Source organism: Lagenorhynchus albirostris, chromosome 18 (genome assembly GCF_949774975.1).
Source record: "Lagenorhynchus albirostris chromosome 18, mLagAlb1.1, whole genome shotgun sequence".
Lineage (NCBI taxonomy): Eukaryota > Metazoa > Chordata > Mammalia > Artiodactyla > Delphinidae > Lagenorhynchus > Lagenorhynchus albirostris.
The window spans coordinates 70766696-70772695 of NC_083112.1; the positions used below are offsets into that span (position 1 = coordinate 70766696).

General features: G+C 40.6%; 1 protein-coding gene across 1 annotated transcript in view; it reads left to right on the forward strand.

The window, feature by feature from the left end:
• LOC132508534 (protein-lysine methyltransferase METTL21E) overlaps positions 1-5765 on the forward strand; it is a 135510-nt gene extending 129745 nt beyond the window's left edge. The window contains exon 12 of the mRNA XM_060128715.1: positions 3828-5765. The gene's annotated coding sequence lies outside the window, so the exon portion shown is untranslated. The remainder of the gene's footprint in view (positions 1-3827) is intronic.
• The last annotated feature ends 235 nt before the right edge of the window (positions 5766-6000 follow it).

Consider the following 6000-nt stretch of genomic DNA (forward strand, 5'->3'; position numbering starts at 1 on the left):
TAATCTTCTTTGATTCAATTCTATCCCCTTGCTATGAACCCTTACAGCTAGAGTCCCACCATATCTTAACGGTTATTCTCTACTTCTTTTATAATGTTAGTGAAATACCTTATTGGGATTTATACTCTGTAGGGTACTTTTACATCTACAGTCTCATGTGAGTCTCTCAAAAACCCAGTGAGGTAGAAATTAGTATAGTTTCTATTTTACACATAAGAAAATTGAGGCTCCGCGAGGTGAAATGGCTTAGAAAGCTAATAAGTCTGGATTCCAACGCTGTTTTGTGCCTCTGACATTCATGATCCATCTACTCATTTCTCGCTCCATTTCATGAATCTTATTTCTAAATTATTTTCATTTAGGTTTTCTAGTGTTTTATGTGTCTCTGTAGGCTGAAGTTTCTTTTTTTTTTTTTTTGCGGTACGCAGGCCTCCCACCGCTGTGGCCTCTCCCGTTGTGGAGCACAGGCTCCGGACGCGCAGGCTCAGCGGCCATGGCTCACGGGCCCAGCCGCTCCGCGGCATGTGGGATCTTCCCGGACTGGGGCACGAACCCGTGTCCCCTGCATCGGCAGGCGGACTCTCAACCACTGCGCCACCAGGGAGGCCCTGAAGTTAATTCTTTCTTGGGGAAAGAAACAAATACAGTGCATTTCCATGAAGGAATTCAGAGTGTATTCCATTTGAGTTTCTTCCCACTAAATCATACACTAGATAATCCTGTGAGAAATAGTAGTCTCTCCATTTAGTAAATGAAGAAACAGACAGAAACAAGGACATAATTTCTGCCTTCTATCTGCTGGATTAAGCAATTCCTCTTTATTTTTTTCCAAGTAAAAAGTGTTAATGAGAAGCCCTTGGTAAAGATAACACATTTATTCTACAAAGCCATCTATCATTTTTGTTTTGTTGCAACTGCAGTGTGTACATCCAGCTTCTTTAGTGTCTGATCTCAGAATATCTTGGCCTCCCACACAGAAGATGAACTCCGAGCTTTCAGCTGTTAGGCGGGGGTGAGGGAGTGTGAAATAATTTAATAGTGGAAACCTACCAATCACACTTGACCCCAATCTGTCCAGACGTTAGTGCAAAGAAACCACTTACACATTCTTTTAGAGTGATACCAAATCAGAAACATTTAATGGGCCCTGAAAAAGCCAAGTTAAGAATCAAGTTCCGACACGTAGAGGTGTGATATCTCCAACTAGAGCCAAGTTAGAAAAGAGTCAGCCCTTTAAATGGCCAAATTAAACAAGACACAATTGAGGGCAACTCATCCCTCTAGGCCCTTATAAACCTACACGTGGGAACTTTTTGAAAATGAAGTTAGCAATGTGTCTTATTTTGTTTGGCCATTTAATGGGCTCACCCTTTAGGAATTTGGCTGTGACTGCGGAGATCACACTTTTATGTGTCTGACCTCGTCCCTCAAGTCTCCCTTTTTTGTGTGTATACATAGAATTTAAAAAATCAGATATGGTGTTAGATTATTAAGTTTAGCAAGAGTGAAAGATCAAAAAATATAATAAAAGAACAGAATGTGCTACAGGTAATGTAATTAGATGACCGAGGACACGCTGTTTTCTGTCTGGTCTACTTTACATGTAAGGGCTGAGTTGATTAGTACTGGTTAAGATCAACAGTGAAGCCACTTGTTTGGGGCAAGGTGGACGTGGGGTTCCTGAACCCAGCCTCACCGACTCAGAAGCAGGCTGCTTGAGAGGGGATAGCTGAGGACACACACACAAAAAGGCATGTGTTGAGAGTCACACGGTAGACAGAGGATATAGTTAAGTCCGAAGACGGTTCCCATCCAACTTCTTGCAGGGTTTGAAGCCAGCAGATGGTGTGTCACGACTCAAAAGCTGCATTTCCTGGGACTGGTTGCAGAGGTAGGGCATAGGATGTTAAGAACTTGAAAAAAATTGCTTTCGCGGGTGTTTTCCTCCTAAGACGGTCTGTGTCCTACCTGTCAGCAAACTTCCCCTGCTTGGAAGCTGTAAATTTAAACAACTACTCGCCGATACAGTGTTGGCTGCATAGATTAGCAAGGAAAAATTTCATTGCATTTGATTAACTTGTATGTTTGTATTGCAATGTCATAAAGAAGGCATCTCTGCTGAAATCCCTTCAGCACCCAATTCTGAGTCACTGTCTCAAGTGACTGCGTATTGAGATACACTTAGACAGAAAACTATATTTTGGGACCAATAACCAAGCAATGATTCTTTCCCACTCCTTTAATAAGGCATTCAATGGAAAAGAACATCAAGTTTAATAAGTTAAGCTATATATATATGTGTATATATACACATATATATATATTATATATATTTATATAATACATATTATATAAACAATATTCTGTTTTCTCAGTTTAGGTCCCGCAAACTGCTATTTTCCCTTTTAACATTCATGTTCCTCAGCATTGCTGTGCCTACGTGAGAAATAGCCTCAACCACTTACCATGCTTTGACTTAAGGTCTTATCGTGGGGTTGATTCTGACACAAAACGGGTGAAATAATGTTTTCTATTGTCAGATATTAGGCAAGAGTCAATGCTCTGAGCTCAGGAGAGATATGTTAAGAAGATGCGCTCTCATCCTTGCTCAGCCCTCTGACTGTTGTGTAGTTAATTCTCTTAAAATTTTGGTGGTGTTTTGTATTTGGCAGTTCCGTGCTGAGGTCAATGTTGGCTTCTGTTCCAGCTTCCCTGTGGTTCTGTGCCAGGTCAGTCCCAGGATTCTGGCCTAATGTGAGAAGTTTCTATGGGCCTCCACCATTTCTGGCCAAGGAGACCTTGGGGAGTCCAGCTTAGAACTGTAACTGCTTTGCTGATCTATATCTGTTGGGTGACTAACATGGAAATCTATTTTTCTCTGTGCAAATTCCCTGAATCTGTCTATTCATTACTGAAATTTCTGTATAAAAGACACCATTTATGATTTGACCAGTCATTGTGTGTGTGTTCTTAGAAAACTGGGGCTAACTTGTTAAGCACCTCTTCTATTCGTCTTAGTCTGCGTTTCCCAGGACTCACTTCTAAAAATCAGAGGCCCCTTTGAAGTGGCTCATACTACTACATGACTAAACCTTTACTTTTCTCTTTATGCGAACCCCACACGTTTTTTTTAAGTATCTCTAATGGTCTTTATAACTTTGTGATTGGTTTCTCTTCGTAACAAAACTGTCGATGTGCCAAAATGTACACTAATAGAGATTGATGATATATTGGAAAGACTCTTCATGCAGAGAGATGAGAAATTGAAGGAAATTTTATGCATTCATTAGATATTAATTTACAGCTGCTCTGTGCAAGGTGCATAGTATATGCATATTTACACTTATATTTTAGAAAAATCTAGATACTGTGTGAGATTGAGTGGAATGTCCTTTATTCGAGTGAACATCGTGACTGAAACTCGGCGTAAAACGATTTTCTAGAAGAAATGATTCTGTTTGATTAAATTTGAGAAAAGCAGTCTCAATTTGATAGACACAGAGTAGAAAAAAGTATTTTCCAAGGAGGGAGAGGATGGCAAAAAACAGTGGAATAAAAGTTTAAAAAGGCTAAATCGAGTATGCATTTATAGCACAGAGCCTATGACTAACTTACTTTAGCTCAGATAATATATTTCATGGCTTGAAAGAGTGCGGGGGGTTACATAATGAAGTTGGAGAGGCACTCTTATGGAAGACCTTTAAAGACCATGGCCAGGAAGTTAATTTGACCGTATCACATTGTTGAGAGGTTGATTTGAAGCTCTTTCTTGTGTTCAGATGGATCTTCTGGAATGGTAACGTTTCTCTCTTTGATTTGCTAATCAGATCATCTTAATTACGAATTGCAAATACAAAGGACAATGTATGGGATCCTAAAGCAAGGAAATTGATCGACTCCCAATGCTGAGCACAGTGCCTGTAAGACAAGGTTTGCACAAGAGATAAGTGATGCTCCGATGAATGAGAGGTCCAGAGTCAGCTCACTTCCTGGGCACGTGCCTCATCGCACACACTCATGGTTGATCGGCAATGCCTCTTTTACTGAATAATGACTACTTTTTATATTTTGAAATCTCACTCTTAATCAATTCACAGAAACTCAGAAACTTTTCTAAATAGAAATAGTCCATCTGAGCAGTGGTAAACAAGATGTTGAAGTCTGCAAAATGGAAAACAAATTATGCAGAGGAATTGTGTGCAATGACTCAGAAAGAAAAAAAAAGGACACTTTTTAACCCACTCCTGCTTCTTTAATTGTTTTGGCATGTGAGAATCAGAGAGTCACGCAGGTAAGCAAAGGTTAAGTTTCCAGAAACCTGCCACTTGGAGGCTCAGATCCGTTTTTGGTGTAGCTCCGTGTTGCAGCCAAGCCGCAGTAGCGCAAAGCAAGTACGTGTTGTTATGTGTGAAGTGACTGAAGGTGGTTCTGAACTTTTCACTGAAGTGAGTGTCATGGGTTAAAGACCTCCACCAAGACTGCAGTGAACCACAAAACCGTCTCTAGAATTCAGCCTATCGCTCCTAACTGAGGTTGGATACCCCTAGAGGATTACAAAGTGATATTTGACAGCAAAGTCTTTTGCAGTATCATTTGTTTGGGTTATTAAGAGTGAACATATATATTATAAATGTTTCCTTTTTTTTTTTATTGCCTTCCCATACCTTTACGAGTTTGGAAGGAAAACTTCAGAAAAATATTGTGATAAGAGTCAGTAAATTTTCTTCAGAGAGTTTAATGGGATAGTTAAAATTTCTTAAATAAAGCACTGTCTCTCACCACAGACATGGCCATTCTCCCAGTTATGGATGGAAGGAGACCGCTAAAAGCACCACAACCCTGGGAATACCCAAGACAGTACCGAAAATCACTGATGCTGTTATGTTTCACAGATGCAGCTGCTGAGGCTGGTGGAGGATAAATAACAACCCCCAGGTCACACTGCACTGGTAGTAAGTGACAGAACCATACTTAGATTCCAGATGCTCAAACTCCAAACCACTATGTTACATTTATTAAACAGATGTTTCCAGAGTTCCCAGTTATTTCTTAGTCCGTGTATGACAGTGCCCATATTAGTGGTTGAATCGTACAATATCAGACATAGCTCTGCTCTCAAGATGCGTCTCCTATTGTCGGGGGAGATAAGACGTGTTTCCACAAAAACTCACCAAAATAGAAGGCAGTAAACAAGATGTGAAGACTTAAGAGGTGGGCATTTTAAACAAGGTAGGCTCATGTTCTGGGCCCCAGTCACTTGTCTTTTGAAGCATAAAACATGATATTGATAAAAGAAATGTTCACATGTTGAAGTAAGGGGAAGTCTTTCTGGCTTATACATGAGTTAACTTGAATTTTATGCTAACTAAAACAGCCTGTTTGTGGCCTATCAAACGTACATTGTACATCTGCTGGAATTATTAAAGGAAAGGGCGCATTGACCAGAGGTAAAAAACGTCCATGTTAAAAATGAAGATCAAATGCCTTCCTTCCTGGGATGCCAAGGCTGGGACTCCTTCGATGATGACCCCCTTCCCAGGGGCCAAGGCCATCCTGACTCACTGTGTAGGTTCTTATCTGTTTTGTTGAAACCTTGAAGGAATGTATCTCTGACTTGTTTGGTGTTATTTGTTCTGACAAGACTTAAAACTGTGCTGAAACCGTGCTTCCCTGGAGCAGTTCCTCAGAGTTATATGAGAGGCTGGCTTCCAGGCTACAGTCCTCAGCTTGGCTGAAATAAAACTCCTGTCTGTCTACTCCTATTATAGATTGTTGACTGATTATTTTCGTCGACAATATCGTTCCACCAGGACAGGCAAACCTACTTGAGGAGAGAAGATACAGCATTTGTATGAATGTTGCAGCTCTGCTGCATTTCTGAATACCCTGATGTGATCAGGGAGGACTCCACAGAGGAGGTGAGACTCGAGTGGAACCTCCAAGGATGATGAAACTTGGATATCTGGAGAGGCGAGAAGAAGGTGTCAGAGGCTACAGAAA